At 48.0% G+C, this 20391-nt stretch overlaps 1 pseudogene; it reads left to right on the forward strand.

Moving 5' to 3' along the window:
* The first annotated feature begins 358 nt into the window (after positions 1-358).
* On the forward strand, positions 359-17458 carry LOC123760138 (glutathione peroxidase-like; annotated as a pseudogene).
* Positions 17459-20391: the final 2933 nt, after the last annotated feature.

Raw genomic sequence — 20391 nt, forward strand, 5'->3', positions numbered from 1 at the left:
TTTACCACTGCGCCATCGGACCTATATTCCTACTTTAAGAGAGGTATAGATTATTAAGGATTAATTAATAATAATTGGGGATTAATCCCATGTGTGAACAACGAGTCACGTGTGTACAGCATGAGGCACACACTACACACTGACATAGTTAGGTCCAGGACGGACCGAAACGTCGTCGTCGTCCCTTCACCTTCTAGTGTGTGGTCTGGTCAACATATTTCAGCCACGTTATTGTGACTCGTCGTCAGCATGAGGTGTAAGTGTGCAGCACCTGGTGATACCCTCACGGTCCACCAGGTGGCGGAGGCGTCGTGGGAAGCAGCAGGCGAGCGCCACCAGTATAAATATGAACACAAGCGAGCGCTGTAGGAGTCAGAGCACCACCGTCGAGATGGCCCGTCTCCTTCCCCTGCTGGTGGGGACCGCCCTCCTGGCGCCAGGGCTGGCACAGATCACCCCGCGCCGACAGTGTGACGAAGTCGCCGGCGACATTTATCAATTCTCCGCTACCACGCTCATCAACGGTACTGAGCTCAGCCTAGAGGCCTACAGAGGCAAGGTGAGCCTATGGCGTGCTTGGTCTGCACAGTCCAGATCAAGCTGTTCATTATCTGATTGACATAACCTGAACATTGCGAGAGTAAACAGTTTCTGATTGAGTTAAATTATTCAAATTCTGTCTCTTCGGCAATTATTGGTTTGAGGTTTGAGCAGTGAGCTTGGGTGTTTCTGATGGTAACATGGCACCTGTTTTTGGTACAATTATCTGTAATTAATTTAATTTTAATTTACACCCCCTGATTGCTAGTTTATTGGGGAGGGTTACTCATGTTGTGAGTGGACACACCGCCATAGTGACAGTATTGGGCAGCGTCACTCATCCTGTGAGTGGACACACCGCCATAGTGACAGTATTGGGCAGCGTCACTCATGTTGTGAGTGGACACACCGCCATAGTGACAGTATTGGGCAGCGTCACTCATGTTGTGAGTGGACACACCGCCATAGTGACAGTATTGGGCAGCGTCACTCATGTTGTGAGTGGACACACCGCCATAGTGACAGTATTGGGCAGCGTCACTCATGTTGTGAGTGGACACACCGCCATAGTGACAGTATTGGGCAGCGTCACTCATCCTGTGAGTGGACACACCGCCATAGTGACAGTATTGGGCAGCGTCACTCATCCTGTGAGTGGACACACCGCCATAGTGACAGTATTGGGCAGCGCCACTCATCCTGTGAGTGGACACACCGCCATAGTGACAGTATTGGGCAGCGCCACTCATCCTATGAGTGGACACACCGCCATAGTGACAGTATTGGGCAGCGCCATTCATCCTGTGAGTGGACACACCGCCGTAGTGACAGTATTGGGCAGCGTCACTCATCCTGTAAGTGAACACACCGCCATAGTGACAGTATTGGGCAGCGTCACTCATCCTGTGAGTGGACACACCGCCATAGTGACAGTATTGGGCAGCGCCACTCATCCCGTGAGTAGACACACCGCCATAGTGACAGTATTGGGCAGCGCCACTCATCCTGTGAGTGAACACACCGCCATAGTGACAGTATTGGGCAGCGTCACTCATCCTGTGAGTGGACACACCGCCATAGTGACAGTATTGGGCAGCGTCACTCATCCTGTAAGTGAACACACCGCCATAGTGACAGTATTGGGCAGCGTCACTCATCCTGTAAGTGAACACACCGCCGTAGTGACAGTATTGGGCAGCGTCACTCATCCTGTAAGTGAACACACCGCCATAGTGACAGTATTGGGCAGCGTCACTCATCCTGTGAGTGGACACACCGCCATAGTGACAGTATTGGGCAGCGCCACTCATCCCGTGAGTAGACACACCGCCATAGTGACAGTATTGGGCAGCGTCACTCATCCTGTGAGTGGACACACCGCCATAGTGACAGTATTGGGCAGCGCCACTCATCCTGTGAGTGGACACACCGCCATAGTGACAGTATTGGGCAGCGCCACTCATCCTGTGAGTGGACACACCGCCATAGTGACAGTATTGGGCAGCGTCACTCATCCTGTGAGTGGACACACCGCCATAGTGACAGTATTGGGCAGCGCCACTCATCCTGTGAGTGGACACACCGCCGTAGTGACAGTATTGGGCAGCGTCACTCATCCTGTGAGTTGACACACCACCATAGTGACAGTATTGGGCAGGGTCACTCATCCTGTGAGTAGACACACCACCATAGTGACAGTATTAGGCAGCGTCACTCATCCTGTGAGTAGATACACCACCATAGTGACAGTATTAGGCAGCGTCACTCATCCTGTGAGTAGACACACCACCATAGTGACAGTATTGGGCAGCGCCACTCATCCTGTGAGTGGACACACCACCATAGTGACAATATTGGGCAGCGCCACTCATCCTGTGAGTAGACACACCACCATAGTGACAGTATTGGGCAGCGCCACTCATCCTGTGAGTGAACACACCACCATAGTGACAGTATTGGGCAGCGCCACTCATCCTGTGAGTGGACACACCACCATAGTGACAGTATTGGGCAGCGCCACTCATCCTGTGAGTGGACACACCACCATAGTGACAGTATTGGGCAGGGTCACTCATCCTGTGAGTAGACACACCGCCAGAGTGACAATATTGGGCAGCGCCACTCATCCTGTGAGTAGACACACTGGCATAGTGACAATATTGGGCAGCGCCACTTATCCTGTGAGTGAACACGCCGCCATAGTGACAATATTGGGCAGCGTCACTCATCCTGTGAATGGACACACCGCCATAGTGACAGTATTAGGCAGCGTCACTCATCCTGTGAGTAGACACACCACCATAGTGACAGTATTGGGCAGGGTCACTCATCCTGTGAGTAGACACACCACCATAGTGACAGTTTTGGTCAGCGCCACTCATCCTGTGAGTGGACACACCACCATAGTGACAGTATTGGGCAGCGTCACTCATCCCGTGAGTAGACACACCGCCATAGTGACAATATTGGGCAGCGCCACTCATCCTGTGAGTAGACACACTGGCATAGTGACAATATTGGGCAGCGCCACTCATCCTGTGAGTAGACACACCACCATAGTGACAGTATTGGGCAGCGCCACTCATCCTGTGAGTGGACACACCGCCATAGTGACAGTATTGGGCAGCGCCACTCATCTTGTGAGTAGACACACCACCATAGTGACAGTATTAGGCAGCGTCACTCATCCTGTGAGTAGATACACCACCATAGTGACAGTATTAGGCAGCGTCACTCATCCTGTGAGTAGACACACCACCATAGTGACAATATTGGGCAGCGCCACTCATCCTGTGAGTAGACACACCACCATAGTGACAATATTGGGCAGCGCCACTCATCCTGTGAGTAGACACACCACCATAGTGACAGTATTGGGCAGCGTCACTCATCCTGTGAGTGGACACACCGCCATAGTGACAGTATTGGGCAGCGCCACTCATCTTGTGAGTAGACACACCACCATAGTGACAGTATTAGGCAGCGTCACTCATCCTGTGAGTAGACACACCACCATAGTGACAGTATTAGGCAGCGTCACTCATCCTGTGAGTAGACACACCACCATAGTGACAGTATTGGGCAGCGCCACTCATCCTGTGAGTAGACACACCGCCATAGTGACAGTATTGGGCAGCGCCACTCATCCTGTGAGTGAACACACCACCATAGTGACAGTATTGGGCAGCGCCACTCATCCTGTGAGTAGACACACCACCATAGTGACAGTATTGGGCAGCGTCACTCATCCTCTAAGTGCCAAATTGAATATGTATAGCACTCTCCAATAGGAAGAATCCCCACTGGGTTCATCCTGTCACTTCTACCCAGCCACAACTGGGACTAACAACTGCCTCTAATAACACCGTTAGAGGGTTTGAGACGATTTTGACCAAAAGATATTTGGTTAAAGTGTGGTGCTGACTTTCTCTTACCTGGCGACCTATTGCCAAAACCCCATAAATCGCCGTCGACCCTGCCACTGCTTTGTTCTTGTTGATGGAGAACGTTGTTGAAAAGCTAAGTGTGGGGGTGGAGGTGGGATTTGCATTTTGCGGACTTTGTAAAGACCAGTTGCGTCTGTTCTGCGTTGGAGAGTCTGAATGCAAGCCATTGTGTTGCGTGGATTAAGTTTTAAGTTTTAGTAGATATTTAACCCTGGCTTGTATATTATTTTCCAGTTTTACATGTCATTGTACAAGACACCAAGAACAGTGGTGAGTACTCCATGATTAATCTGCTTTGTGAGTTGTTGACAGCTGGAACACATCCATGGGACGTGTGGCTATCACAGACATGGGATGTGATGCTGTATGCAGTACAGCCCAGCCATACCCAGTACACACGACAACTCAGCCATACCAGTACCCACAACAACCCAACTATACCAGTGCACACAACAACCCAGCCATACCAGTACACACAACAACCCAGCCATACCAGTACCCACAACAACCCAGCCATACCAGTACACACAACAACCCAGCCATACCAGTACCCACAACAACCCAGCCATACCAGTACACACAACAACCCAGCCATACCAGTACCCACAACAACCCAGCCATACCAGTACCCACAACAACCCAGCCATACCAGTACACACAACAACCCAGCCATACCAGTACCCACAACAACCCAGCCATACCAGTACACACAACAACCCAGCCATACCAGTACCCACAACAACCCAGCCATACCAGTACACACAACAACCCAGCCATACCCAGTACCCACAACAACCCAGCCATACCAGTACCCACAACACACCAATTCAGGTGCTTCCAGAAACCAACACAACACACACCACAGTGAAAACAACAACACATCCATGTTTGCCCTCACATTCGATCCCCACAACTCCCAACTCACAACCAAAATCAATACATAAATTATGTTCCGCGAGCGCTCTGGCGTTCCGCGAGCGCTATGTCATGGGTTCGTATCCTGGCCGGGGAGGATTTACTGGGCGCAATTCCTTAACTGTAGCCTCTGTTTAACGCAACAGTAAAATGTGTACTTGGATGAAAAAAACGATTCTTCACGGCAGGGGATCGTATTCCAGGGACCTGCCCGAAACGCTACGCGTACTAGTGGCTGTACAAGAATGTAACAACTCTTGTATATATCTCAAAAAAAAAAATGTAAAAGTCACATCCTGTATCAAGCTCCCAATACGCGTCTCTCAACATGCACTTCCAACCATCACCATTCCACTATCACTCCTAGGTCCAATCACAGCTAATCCCACTGTAATCGCGGTACAAATTCCTTCAAATATATATTCCTCCAAACAATACATTCTTCATAGTCTCCCCTGCTTCAACATCTAGCGCTTACCAACCACCACAGAAAATGCACAACACACTCACACAACTAACCCCAAACTACAACAAACTGAGCAAATGCCTAGTCTTCCCCCGCCTAGGTAACATGCGCCCACCCCAGGCACCAGTTACCTTTAGCGCTACCAATCAAACAACAAGAACAACAATGAAATTATAGGAATCCACGTCTTTCTTGGGAAGCTACACCATCTTCCTTTAGAAATTTCCATGAGACTAAGAATGCAGAACTCTTACACTTAAGTTTCTCTAACATAACAACAGTTGGAGGTTGTTATGAAAGTCAAGAGTAATCTGATGGTAGGGACTGTGAAAAGGGTAAGCATGCAGCTCAACTGGACTACACTTTACACACCGCAAAAATGCAAGGACATTCTCAGAAATCATACAATTTAATATAAGCGGGCACTTAAACATTCGACACCTGGTGGATGATTTTATTGAGACAGAGAGTCCTGATGAGCTGCTTTTAGGCAGCTCATTCATCACGAAGTCAGGTAAAGTCAGAGATTATGGCTACACCACACACCACCAGTCTCCCGGGGAGGAACACCAGGGAGTTCCTATATTAACAAAGTCCGCATTACAAAATAAACATTTACAAACATCTCGACATAACAACACTTCATGGCCAAAAAGATACACACTTATGAAGGACAACTCATCACTTATACAATATATATATTCACCCAAACACCTGCCCAATCACTTAGGCTGGATGGTGGAGCGATAGGCCCCGTTTCCTGCTGGCCGGCGTTCAATCCCCAATCGTCCAAGTGGTTGGGCACCATTCCTTTCTCCTGTCCCATCCCAAATCCTTATCCTGACCCCAGTGCCATATAGTCGCAATGGCTTGGCCCTTTCCCCTGATAATTCAGATGATAATTATCAGAGGTGATAATCCTCACCCAATCACCGGCCTACCAATCCAAGACCTCCCAAGACTCTTCCGTCACACTTACGTATACGACAGACCTCAACCCACAACATCATACATTCCACAACAGCAACCTAAACCTCCCCGACCAACAACTACGCCAACTATATCTACAGAAAAGGCTCATATTCCTTGGACCTGACTTCCATACATCTCTTTCAGCAACGGGATCTGGTTGACCTGATCTTGTCCTCACTAACAGAGCTCTGCAACACTACACCTGGACCTCTCAGTGTGTCCGGCCATATCCCCGTGACCCTTTGTAGCGCCACCAACTCCACACTCAGCCACACCACTCCACACTCAGCCACAACACTCCTCACTCAGCCACACCACTCCACACTCAGCCACAACACTCCACACTCAGCCACACCACTCCACACTCAGCCACAACACTCCACACTCAGCCACACCACTCCACACTCAGCCACAACACTCCACACTCAGCCACAACACTCCACACTCAGCCACAACACTCCACACTCAGCCACAACACTCCACACTCAGTCACAACACTCCACACTCAGCCACACCACTCCACACTCAGCCACAACACTCCACACTCAGCCACACCACTCCTCACTCAGCCACGCCACTCCTCACTCAGCCACGCCACTCCTCACTCAGCCACGCCACTCCACACTCAGCTACAACACTCCACACTCAGCCACAACACTCCTCACTCAGCCACAACACTCCACACTCAGCCACAACACTCCACACTCAGCCACAACACTCCACACTCAGCCACAACACCCCACACTCAGCCACAACACTCCACACTCAGCCACAACACTCCACACTCAGCCACAACACCCCACACTCAGCCACAACACTCCACACTCAGCCACAACACTCCACACTCAGCCACAACACCCCACACTCAGCCACAACACCCCACACTCAGCCACAACACTCCACACTCAGCCACACCACTCCACACTCAGCCACAACACCCCACACTCAGCCACAACACCCCACACTTCTACAAGAGTCAGCTAAGAAACATTCTAACAAGCAACAGGTAACACTAACATGTGCTTACAATGGAAAACCTGCCTACTGAAATAGGCAGCATGGGTCACAAAATACAGTGTATCACACTCGCACTGTATCTTGCACTACTCACTCCTCCAATATTTGGGCCTAAGACATGCAACTTCACCATTGTAATCACTGTTATCAACGTATTTCATAGTTGTTATGTTAAACTCAAACTTTTCTACAATGTATACAATGTACCAATTAAAAGTCTTAAAATTCTGCTACAATGTACCAATTAATATTCTTCAAATTTTCCTACAATTTACCTATTAATATTCTACAAATATTGCTACAAATTGCCAACTTATTAGGTTAGGTTAAGGACTTGTTTCGGGCAAGTCCTTAACCTAACTCTGTTAGGTTAAGGACTTGCCCGAAACGCTATATGCGTGTTTGAGACTTAGCAAGAAACATCAATGCTGTGTACTCCCACAAAACCAATGTACCTTCTTGAGTATATATATAAATAAATACAAATAAATAAAAAAATACAAGCAGCAGAAACAACTTTATTTAGAACTACACAAAAAACACGATTGACTTTCATCACATTCAAAACGTCCAGAATGTTACCATAACAAACTTGGCCCAAACACACACAGAGATACGGTCTTATGGGACCTAACAAGACTATGGTATCACATCTACAGCAGCAGCCTACATGAGGACCACAATAGACCTCTGAATCATGCCATAGAACGACACAGGAAGTCACTCCTCAACAATTCTGGAAATTGATCAAAAGAATTAACGATAACAATGGAAATATAAGTGGACCTGCTGATGTCATTGGTATTCACCTGCTCGAGTATGTCTGTTGTCCTCGAGTATGTCTGTTGTCCTCGAGTATGTCTGTTGTCCTCGAGTATGTCTGTTGTCCTCGAGTATGTCTGTTGTCCTCGAGTATGTCTGTTGTCCTCGAGTATGTTTCTTGTCCTCGAGTATGTTCCTTGTCCTCGAGTATGTTCCTTGTCCTCGAGTATGTTCCTTGTCCTCGAGTATGTCTGTTGTCCTCGAGTATGTTCCTTGTCCTCGAGTATGTTCCTTGTACTCGAGTATGTTCCTTGTCCTCGAGTATGTTCCTTGTCCTCGAGTATGTTCCTTGTCCTCGAGTATGTTCCTTGTACTCGAGTATGTACCTTGTCCTCGAGTATGTTCCTTGTCCTCGAGTATGTTCCTTGTCCTCGAGTATGTTCCTTGTCCTCGAGTATGTTCCTTGTCCTCGAGTATGTTCCTTGTCCTCGAGTATGTCTGTTGTCCTCGAGTATGTTCCTTGTACTCGAGTATGTTCCTTGTACTCGAGTATGTTCCTTGTCCTCGAGTATGTTCCTTGTACTCGAGTATGTTCCTTGTACTCGAATATGTTCCTTGTACTCGAGTATGTTCCTTGTCCTCGAGTATGTCTGTTGTCCTCGAGTATGTTCCTTGTACTCGAGTATGTTCCTTGTCCTCGAGTATGTTCCTTGTCCTCGAGTATGTTCCTTGTCCTCGAGTATGTTCCTTGTCCTCGAGTATGTTCCTTGTCCTCGAGTATGTTCCTTGTCCTCGAGTATGTTCCTTGTCCTCGAGCATGTTCCTTGTCCTCGAGTATGTTCCTTGTCCTCGAGTATGTTCCTTGTCCTCGAGTATGTTCCTTGTCCTCGAGCATGTTCCTTGTCCTCGAGTATGTTCCTTGTCCTCGAGTATGTTCCTTGTCCTCGAGTATGTTCCTTGTCCTCGAGTATGTCCCTTGTCCTCGAGTATGTCCCTTGTCCTCGAGCATGTTCCTTGTCCTCGAGTATGTTCCTTGTCCTCGAGTATGTCTGTTGTCCTCGAGTATGTCCCTTGTCCTCGAGTATGTTCCTTGTCCTCGAGCATGTTCCTTGTCCTCGAGTATGTTCCTTGTCCTCGAGTATGTTCCTTGTCCTCGAGTATGTTCCTTGTCCTCGAGTATGTCCCTTGTCCTCGAGTATGTCCCTTGTCCTCGAGCATGTTCCTTGTCCTCGAGTATGTTCCTTGTCCTCGAGTATGTCTGTTGTCCTCGAGTATGTCCCTTGTCCTCGAGTATGTTCCTTGTCCTCGAGTATGTTCCTTGTCCTCGAGTATGTTCCTTGTCCTCGAGTATGTTCCTTGTCCTCGAGTATGTCCCTTGTCCTCGAGTATGTCCCTTGTCCTCGAGCATGTTCCTTGTCCTCGAGTATGTTCCTTGTCCTCGAGTATGTCCCTTGTCCTCGAGTATGTTCCTTGTCCTCGAGTATGTTCCTTGTCCTCGAGTATGTTCCTTGTCCTCGAGTATGTTCCTTGTCCTCGAGTATGTTCCTTGTCCTCGAGTATGTTCCTTGTCCTCGAGTATGTCCCTTGTCCTCGAGTATGTTCCTTGTCCTCGAGTATGTTCCTTGTCCTCGAGTATGTTCCTTGTCCTCGAGTATGTTCCTTGTCCTCGAGTATGTTCCTTGTCCTCGAGTATGTTCCTTGTCCTCGAGTATGTTCCTTGTCCTCGAGTATGTTCCTTGTCCTCGAGTATGTTCCTTGTCCTCGAGTATGTTCCTTGTCCTCGAGTATGTTCCTTGTCCTCGAGTATGTTCCTTGTCCTCGAGTATGTTTCTTGTCCTCGAGTATGTTCCTTGTCCTCGAGTATGTTCCTTGTCCTCGAGTATGTTCCTTGTCCTCGAGTATGTTCCTTGTCCTCGAGTATGTTCCTTGTACTCGAGTATGTTCCTTGTCCTCGAGTATGTTCCTTGTCCTCGAGTATGTTCCTTGTCCTCGAGTATGTTCCTTGTCCTCGAGTATGTTCCTTGTCCTCGAGTATGTCTTCTCCCGCAGATGGTGCTGGTGAAATGTACTCACCTAGTTGTACTCACCTAGTTGTACTCACCTAGTTGTACTCACCTAGTTGTACTCACCTAGTTGTACTCACCTAGTTCTACTCACCTAGTTGTACTCACCTAGTTGTACTCACCTAGTTGTACTCACCTAGTTGTATTCACCTAGTTGTTCTCACCTAGTTCTACTCACCTAGTTCTACTCACCTAGTTGTACTCACCTAGTTGTACTCACCTAGTTGTATTCACCTAGTTGTACTCACCTAGTTCTACTCACCTAGTTGTACTCACCTAGTTGTACTCACCTAGTTGTACTCACCTAGTTGTACTCACCTAGTTCTACTCACCTAGTTGTACTCACCTAGTTGTACTCACCTAGTTGTATTCACCTAGTTGTACTCACCTAGTTCTACTCACCTAGTTGTACTCACCTAGTTGTACTCACCTAGTTGTACTCACCTAGTTGTATTCACCTAGTTGTACTCACCTAGTTCTACTCACCTAGTTGTATTCACCTAGTTGTACTCACCTAGTTGTACTCACCTAGTTCTACTCACCTAGTTGTACTCACTTAGTTGTACTCAACTAGTTGTGATTGCGGGGGTTGAGCTCTGGCTCTTTGGTCCCGCCTCTCAACCGTCAATTAACTTGTGAATAGATTCTTGAGCCTACTGGGCTCTATCATATCTACATTTGGAACTGTGTATGGAGTCAGCCTCCACCACATCACTGCCTAATGCATTCCATCTGTTAACCACTCTGACACAGAAAAGGCTATTTCTAACGTCCCTGTGGGTCATGTGGGTACTCAGTTTCCACCTGTGTCCAATTGTTCGCGTCCCACCCGTGTTAACAGTTTATCTTTACCTACCCTGTCAATTCCTCTAAGAATTTTGTAGGTAGTGATCATGTTCCCCCTTACTCTTCTGTCTTTCAGCGACGTGAGGTGCATTTCACACAGACTTTTCTCGTAACTCATGCCTCTTAGTTCTGGGACTAGCCTAGTGTTATACCTCTGAACTTTTTCCAACTTCGTCTTGTGCTTGACAAGGTACGGGCTCTATGCTGGGGCCGCATACTCCAGGATTGGTCTTACATATGTGGTATGCAAGGTTCTGAAGGATTCCTTACACAGGTTTCTGAAAGCAGTTCTGATGTTAGCCATACGCCGCCGATGCCTAGCATACGCCGCCGATGTTATTATTTTGATGTGGGCTTCAGGAGACAGGTTAGGTGTGATATCAACCCCTAGATCTTTCTCTCTGTCCGTTTCATGAAGGACTTCATCTCCCATTCGGTATCCTGTGTCTGGCCTCCTGTTTCCACCGTCTAGTCTCATTACTTTACATATACGTGGGTTGAACTTTAGTAGCCATTTGTTGGGTCATTCATTGTTTGTCAAATATTAGGGGGACTCCCGGTTTGCCTCCTGCCTTCTCATTCGGGGGGCTTCAAATTTATCTTCCTCTGTCTTAATCCTCCTCATAATTTTTGCATCATCAGCAAACAATGAGAGGAACGAGTCTATTTCCTCTGTGATAACATTTACATTTATCAGAAACAGAATAGGTCCAAGGACTGATCCCTGTGGGACTCCACTGGTGATGCCTCGCCAATCTAAGACCTCACCCCTCACAGTGAGGTCTTCCGTTGCTTAGGTACTCCCTTATCCAATGGAGTACCTTCCCTTTCACTCCAGTCTGCATCTCCAGCTTGTGCACTAGACTCTGGTGTGGCTGTGTCAAAGGTTTTCTTGCAATTCAAATATATGCAGTCTGTCCACCCCTCTCTTTCTTGCCTGATTTTTGTTGCCTGGTCGTAGAATTCAATTAATCCTGTGAGGCAGGACCTGCCATCCCTGAAACCATGTTGATGCTGTGTTACAAAGTTCTTCCGCTCCAGGTGTTCCACTAGCTTCTTTTTAGTGTAATGTGTCCTCTCCTCCCCAGGTGTTGCTGGTGGTGAACGTGGCCACCTACTGAGGGCTCACCGTCGCCTCCTACAACCAGATGAATGCACTCGCTGAGTTCTACGCCGGGCAGGACCTGGAGATCCTCGGGTTCCCCTGCAATCAGTTCGGATATGTAAGCCTGAATAGCCTGCGTCGGTCACATGTTTAGAATTAGACAATGGAATGAGTACATTGAAGGTTACAGACGCCTCCACTACGGCGACTGCTGCTGCCACTCAGGAAACCACTACAACCTCGACCACTGCTGCTATCTATCAGGGGTTGGGGAGGGGGGGTTACAGACTTGATACTAACCTTTACTCCACTGTAAGTGAGTGAGTAACTCCTTCTGGCGAACAAAGACCCCAACCACTCCCTGATAAAATAATATAGACCACGTCAACCGCACTGCTGCTGTTGTCAATTACTTAGCTATGGACTCTTGAGTACATACAATAAATTGAGAAATCACCCTGTAATTGCTGTATTCTCGGAGAGAGAGGTTCAACGTCACTTTTATTTGGGGGAACGGCTCCAACTTTCCTATTTGTCATGAATACACACCCTCTCGAGCCGCCGTGACTCCCCCCACACTCTCCTTGTTCTGGGCTCATGTCCTAAGTCCCCCTTTACTATGCAATTTTTCCGCTGTGAGCCGATCTGCACATGCTCCTCCCCCCCCCCCCCTTCTCTCTCTCTCTCTCATTTAGGAATCCTCACCAGGACAAGAGCAAAATCATTTGTCATATAGACACGTTTATTACAATGAAAATACATAAAGTAGAACAATAAAAATAAACATGTAAAGTTACTGTACTGTTCCCTAGGCAGCTATGAACTGTTAACCAACTACCACCATAAACAAGTTAATATCATCTCACCAAATAAACTGTACTAGGCTGCGGCTCAATTTCTGTTCTACAGCCTACTGACTCCTCACTGCTTGGAGTTGTATTATTGACATATAAAAGTATCTCCAAAAAGAAAAAAACAAATCAGTTTCTCACCTTACTCTGCATCTTTCACGCCCTATGCAAATCAAGCACTCTCTCATACATATTAAGGTGTCCATACACTTCTTTGTTCTACGTCCTGAGGCCCGCCACTAAGAACATCTGTCTGGGTCCTCAAAATCAGGCAGGTACTCCTGCGGTCCTTCCAATATCTGCTGCACCTGCAGTCTCCACTCAAATGTCTGTGAAGTTCCTCTATGCGGCTTCACAAAAGAAACATGTAGCTCCCATACTCTCGAAGTTCCACACTACACCTTGAAGTTCAACTCCACACTTGAAGTTCATCATATAATCTTCCTCAGACACCAAGCGCCACCACGAACTCCTCCCCACACAAACCACAAAAATGACGATGAATGGCACTTGCCCACGACGCCCCAATTATGGCGCTCAATCAAGTCGTCCACAAAAATCCTTTGGGACTGTCTCTCAAAGCTTCTTTCAGTCCTGACTTGAGTTCACGAAGTCGCCTGGCAGGCTTCACACAGAAACACCTGCTTGCTCTCCTCCACTTGGGATATAACACATTAGGGTCTACACAGGAGTACATTAGGGAGTGATGTGGTGGAGGCTGACTCCATACACAGTTTCAAGTGTAGATATGATAGAGCCCAATAGGCTCAGGAACCTATACACCTGTTGATTGACGGTTGAGAGGCGGGACTAAAGAGCTAAAGCAACCCCCGCAAGTACAGCTAGGTGAGTACAGGAATACGACTACCCTCTAGGCTTCAGGTCGTCCCTAATATCTTCATAGTCACTGAGAACTGACGTACGTCGTGTCCTCGGCAGCTTCCTCACCAGTTGTACACTGTAGTCTTCACTCAAACATTTTACCAATAACCGTATTCTTCCATCTTCCCAGGAGAGAGTGACATACGTCCATTCCTGACGACTGTGGCAACTCAAGTGACGCGTTACGACGTCCGACGGCGTCGCGTCACGTCACAAAATGTCGACATCTCATTTCCAGTATCTTCTATAAGATGCTTGTCCTCTGCTTGTATTCTTTTTAATCATTCACTGACGTTTACTTAATAAACTTCCTTCCCCCTGACATCTTAATCTCAGGTCAGGTGTACAGAATATCTCTCACCCGGTACACTTCACTAGGCTACCTGGGGTTCATAACATATCCTTCGCAGATAACTACCTGAGAAGGATAACACGAAGGAAGGAAGAGTCATATGAAATTTGCACCTATGACATTAGGGGCGATATCTCGTCGTGTTCTACAACCAGTAGGCAGACGAAGAGCCAATGTTTCTATTGCATTTTGATTTTCCTAAAGGTCACTATACCATTAGTGGCCTCGATAAGGACAGGAAACCGGCAGCTTGTCGAATGTCCCCCCCCCAGTTGCCTTGTTAATCTTTTCCAGTTTGATTATTAAATTCAAAAGAGTCTTGGCATTTACGGCTTCGGCGGGTAGGCTGTTCCATGGGTTTATAAACCTGTGGGTGAAGAAGCATCATCTCCTGTTCTCAGTCTACACTGTGGCTTGTTGAGCTTGAAACTGTTGCTCCATGTTTGTGTTACATCTGACATTTGGAATAAATTGTCCGGATCAACATCCTTCAAATTGTTCAGTATTTTAAACAGTTTAATCCTGTTTGTGATGAGATCCGTCCTGTCATGCCTGGTCTGCATTGTTAGTCCTGTGGCCCTCAACTGTTCCTGGTACTAAAGATGACTTGGCTCTCGAACTATTACTGTTGCCCGGTGTTGCAACGTTTCCAGAGCAGAAAACTGTAAGGGAATTTCGAAACCGGAAGAATTTCAGAACTGGAAACTTTCCGTATGAAAAGAGATTAAAAAAAATTAACTTACATTAGACGAAGTGTTAAGCGTTATTTGACTCAGCTATGTAAATAATTAATTGTGTCCGAGGACAGGCAGCCAGTGTATATATATACACGTTAGGCTTATACCTCGAGGTCCCCCAAAAAGGACGCTGCCTCGTGTGGACCAATAGGAGCTGCCTCGTGTGGGCCAATAGGAGCTGCCTCGTGTGGGCCAATAGGAGCTGCCTCGTGTGGACCAATAGGAGCTGCCTCGTGTGGGCCAATAGGAGCTGCCTCGTGTGGGCCAATAGGAGCTGCCTCGTGTGGACCAATAGGAGCTGCCTCGTGTGGACCAATAGGAGCTGCCTCGTGTGGACCAATAGGAGCTGCCTCGTGTGGGCCAATAGGAGCTGCCTCGTGTGGGCCAATAGGAGCTGCCTCGTGTGGGCCAATAGGAGCTGCCTCGTGTGGACCAATAGGCTTTCTGCAGTTTCCTTTATTATATCCCGCAAGTGGCGGGTTCCTTCTCTACTTATAATCGAGAATTTCAAGTTCGAATCCCGGCCGGGACAAAAATGGTTGGGCGCTTTTCCTATCACCTAATGCATCTGTTCACCTAGCAGTAAGTAGGTACTCAGGAGTTAGTCAGCTTGTTGTGGGGGTTACATCCTGGGCGGGGTCAGTTGAGGGGATGGGGGGGGGGGACCTCGATATAAGCCTAACATGTACATATACACATAGCTGGCTCTCCTCCGACACAGGTACCTACTTACTGCTAGGTAACAAGGGGCATCAGGGGTGAAAGAAACTCTATCTATTTGTCTCTGACTAGTCCAGGAATTGAACCCGGGCCACAGGATTAAGAATGCCGCGCGCTGTCCACTCAGCTGCCAGACATCTAGTAGTCTGGTAGTGTCCAGAGTGATAGTTTGACGCTATCATGATTTGTTTACCTTTGAAACAGAGATTAGGTTGATTAGATGAATTTCTATCAAACTGTTACAGGTTATCTTGAGGTTATCTTGAGATGATTTCGGGGCTTAGCGTTCCCCGTGGCCCGGTCCTCGACCAGGCCTCTTTTTTGTTACACATCCCCAGGAAGCAGCCCGTAGCAGCTGTCTAACTCCCAGGTACCTATTTACTGCTAGGTGAATAGGAGCATCAGGGTGAAAGAAACTCTGCTCATTTGTTTCCGCCTCCGCCGGGGATCGAACCCCGGAATCTTAGGACTACGAATCCCGAACGCTGTCCACTTAGCCGTCAGGGCCCCACAGGTGTGTAACTAAGGACACAGTATACAGGTGTATACTGTGTCCTTAACATTACTCTCACTCTAAGGGGCTCGTAGCCTGGTGGATAGCGCGCAGGACTCGTAATTCTGTGGCGCGGGTTCGATTCCCGCACGAGGCAGAAACAAATGGGCAAAGTTTCTTTCACCCTGAATGCCCCTGTTACCTAGCAGTAAATAGGTACCTGGGAGTTAGTCAGCTGTCACAGGCTGCTTCCTGGGGGTGGAGGCCTGGTCGAGGACCGGGCCGCGGGGACACTAAAGCCCCGAAATCATCTCAAGATAACCTCAAGATAACCACATTTAATTTTTCATTGTTTTTATCTATTAATATTTCCTGTGGGACTGTTCGTCACGGCGCAGCAAGAGCCGTCAGACACAGCTGATGAGATAATGAACGGCATCCGCAACGTTCGCCCTGGGGACGGGTTCGAGCCCCAGATGACCTTCTTCCAGAAGATCGAGGTGAACGGCGCAACAGAGGACCCGCTCTATACGTTCCTGAAGGTCAGTGTCCTGTAACTGGAGCCCGTGTTCCGTAAGGTCGTCCAAATTGAATAAACCTATTACACCATTTACTTACATAATTATCAGCTAATTCTGGATGAAAGACAAAATTCTGATGTATTCTTGGCTTGTTGACAGAGCGCCTGTGGCACCACCTTCACAACCTTCGACACTGGCGATGGCCTCTTCTATGAGCCATTAAGAATTGGGGACATTTATTGGAACTTTGAGAAATTCTTGATCGGTCGGGATGGCAAGCCGTACTCGCGGTACCATCCCGCCGTCGTAGAGCCCGGCTTACTCAAGAATGACATCAACACCCTTCTTGCTGCTTAGAACGCTCCTACAAGGATTAACTGTGTACTCGAGGACATACCGTCCTTGTGTTCCCAGGTGATGGCGTCGTAGCCAGGCCCAGTCTCGTGAAGCCCCGCCCATGACGACGCTGCCGGAAACCCTGAGGTGGGCGGCGTCTGAAGTAGTGTGGAGAGCGAGGCCTCTTGTGCATTCTGGCCTCTACTCTCCCGCCCGCGGGGCGATGCGCGGACCAGGCCCGGCTGAACGCAGCCGTCGCCTTATTCAAGACATCTAATACAGTTTTAAAACTTTGAGAAAAAAATTGTAATTTCATAATTTTGATATATTTGATTAATGTAAAGTACATAAATACATTGTAGATCTGGTTACAGTGATTGTGGAGTATTGGGCACTTAACCGTACATTCCATGTTCAATAAATTTTAAATAATTCTTCATGTTTCATGTGACCTCTTCCAGATGCGACCCGCGGACCCCATGCAACATTATCATTGACCACAATCAGATAAAAGGCCGCAAATGTAGTGGCAGGTTGCTGGTTTTGTTAGTTGTTGACAGTCAAAGGGAGGTGTTTGTTGGTCCCGTAGCGCAAGACGTTTGTGAATGTTAGTCCATATATTAGTAATCCAGGATTTTATGTAGAGCGCCGGATGGGTAGGTAAGTAATTCTCAAAAGAAGGTGCAACCCTGGAACACTTTGTAGCACCGTCTGTGCAACCCTGGAACACTTTGTAGCACCGTCTGTGCAACAGAATATTTATGTGTTCTAAAAATCATTCAAGATGCCAAAGGAGAACAAAGGGGGCAGCAGACGATATCAATGGAATCTGGTTCACCAAGGATTCTACCCCCGCGACAAACGACCTAACCTAACTTAACCAAGCCAGAGCAGTTTCCAACCATCTATTAAGACGCTATGAGGAAGGCCGCAGGGACAGGTTGTTTGTAAGCATGCGCAATTTGTTCAGCCCGTCCTCCTAAGGTTTCTCAGTGTTTCCCAATTAAAGGACCTACCAGAGGACCCATAACAGAAAACGGGACAGTATGTCACTTTCGCGAGCCACGACCATTTTCTAGTACAACAATTTTTGGTCTTAGATAAAGAATACGTCCAAATGGGAGGCTCTTTTAGCAGGGTGGGTTGATTTGGTACCTGTTGTTTGTTGTTTTAGATACAGCTACTCGGAACAAAGAATTCCAAGCAGCACAGGCTAAGGTGAGCCCGTCGAACTCAACTGACACAAGAGATGTATTGAACGAAGACCCACTAAGACCCTGAACTTAGTGAATGTCCCCCAATAAAATACGTTGTCTTGTCTCCTGGTTTGTTACCGTAATGCCAGACCAACGGCCGACCCAATGGTTGCTGATTATGGCATGAATGATTGAGTAGAAACCCAAATAACGAATATCTTTTAGACTAATATGACAAGTGCGAATGGTCTCTCTGACAGCACCATCAGCAGATGTAATTACGGTACATCAATATGGCTTCGAATCCAGCAGACTTCGGCTGTCTTAAAACTACCAGCGATAAGAAATAACCGATACTGAATTTCAGCCACCACAGGATGCAAAGGGTTAAAAGCCTCCAGAGCCATGAGGGCACTGCGAGAATCAACCATAATGACAAAGGAACATTGACGTCGGACAAGCAGTAGAGAAAGAGCAAACAAAATTTCATAAAGTAACGCCGTGAAGACGCCAGTCTCCCGGGGCAGGCGGCACACGCAGCTTTTATTCCGAAACACAACAGAGGAGCTAACTAAGACCCATTTGTGAACAGTGCAATAAAATCTCTGAAGGCTATAAAAACAGTGCAATGAAAAAGAGGTGAGAGGAAAAAGTTCAAGAAAAAGGACATTTTCATAACAGTAGGAGGTTGTGATCGTGTCTGACGCCTTCGACATGACGGCCAGTAGGACCTTGCAGAACTTTGCAAGTGGAACCCTCCTGGGGGCCAAGATTGCAACAACACGAGGAGACACATTGCAAACGTAAACCTTAAGGAAATCATGAGAGTGAGACATCCTTGCATAAGAAGGAAGGTGGTGAGAGGGAAGAGGGCCTCCCTGACGGGCAGCATGTATAAGAGAGAGCGAGGGTGTTGGAGGGACCGTGCGAGGTAGCGACGATAATAGCGATCTCGGTGATCCTGTAGAGACAGGACGCCAGTTTCAACATACAGGCTGTAGGTAGGTGACGAACGAAAGGAACCAGAACTGAGGCGTAACCCAGTATGGTGCAGAGCATCCAGACGATGAAGGGTCGAAGGAGAGGCAGACGAGTAAGCAAGACAGCTATAACCGTTGACCAAACCACACACTAGAAGGTGAAGGGACGACGACGTTTCGGTCCGTCCTGGACTATTCTCAAGTCGATTCTCACAATCGACTTGAGAATGGTCCATAACGGACCGAAACGTCGTCGTCCCTTCACCTTCTAGTGTGTGGTCTGGTCAACATACTTTAGACACGTTATTGTGACTCATCGCCTGCCATAACCGTGTTTACATAGCCAGTACCAGAGAGGAATGTAAATAGACGAATATGAGTATCAGCTCCTGAGGAACTATGGGACAAGACTATAAGTAAAATACGGGTCTTAGAGCATTCAACACGGAGATAAGAGATATGGGGAGACCAAAACAAACTGAAGTCAAAGATTAACACTAAAAGTTTAGTAAAATCTTTATAGAGAAGAGGACCATAGAGCGGCAAGGTGGGGCGATGAACTACCTACTTCCGAGTAAAAGTTTCACTCAGCTTGTGAGGTCTCGGGTGAGGTCTGTCTGACCTCTAGTTGTGACCCTCACTGACCACTGGTTGTGACCCTCTCTGACCCCTGGTTGTGACCCCTCACTGACCCCTGGTTGTGACTCCCTCTGACCCCTGGTTGTGACCCTCTCTGACCCCTGGTTGTGACTCCCTCTGACCCTTGGTTGTGACCCTCTCTGACCTCTGGTTGTGACTCCCTCTGACCCCTGGATGTGACCCTCTCTGACCCCTGGTTGTGACCCTCTCTGACCCCTGGTTGTGACCCTCTCTGACCCCTGGTTGTGACCCCTCACTGACCCCTGGTTGTGACTCCCTCTGACCCCTGGTTGTGACCCTCTCTGACCCCTGGTTGTGACTCCCTCTGACCCCTGGTTGTGACCCTCTCTGACCTCTGGTTGTGACTCCCTCTGACCCCTGGCTGTGACCCTCTCTGACCCCTGGTTGTGACCCTCTCTGACCCCTGGTTGTGACCCTCACTGACCTCTGGTTGTGACCCTCTCTGACCCCTGGTTGTGACCCTCTCTGACCCCTGGTTGTGACCCTCTCTGACCCCTGGTTGTGACCCTCTCTGACCCCTGGTTGTGACCC

The sequence above is a fragment of the Procambarus clarkii genome, chromosome 16 (assembly GCF_040958095.1).
Source record: "Procambarus clarkii isolate CNS0578487 chromosome 16, FALCON_Pclarkii_2.0, whole genome shotgun sequence".
NCBI lineage: Eukaryota > Metazoa > Arthropoda > Malacostraca > Decapoda > Cambaridae > Procambarus > Procambarus clarkii.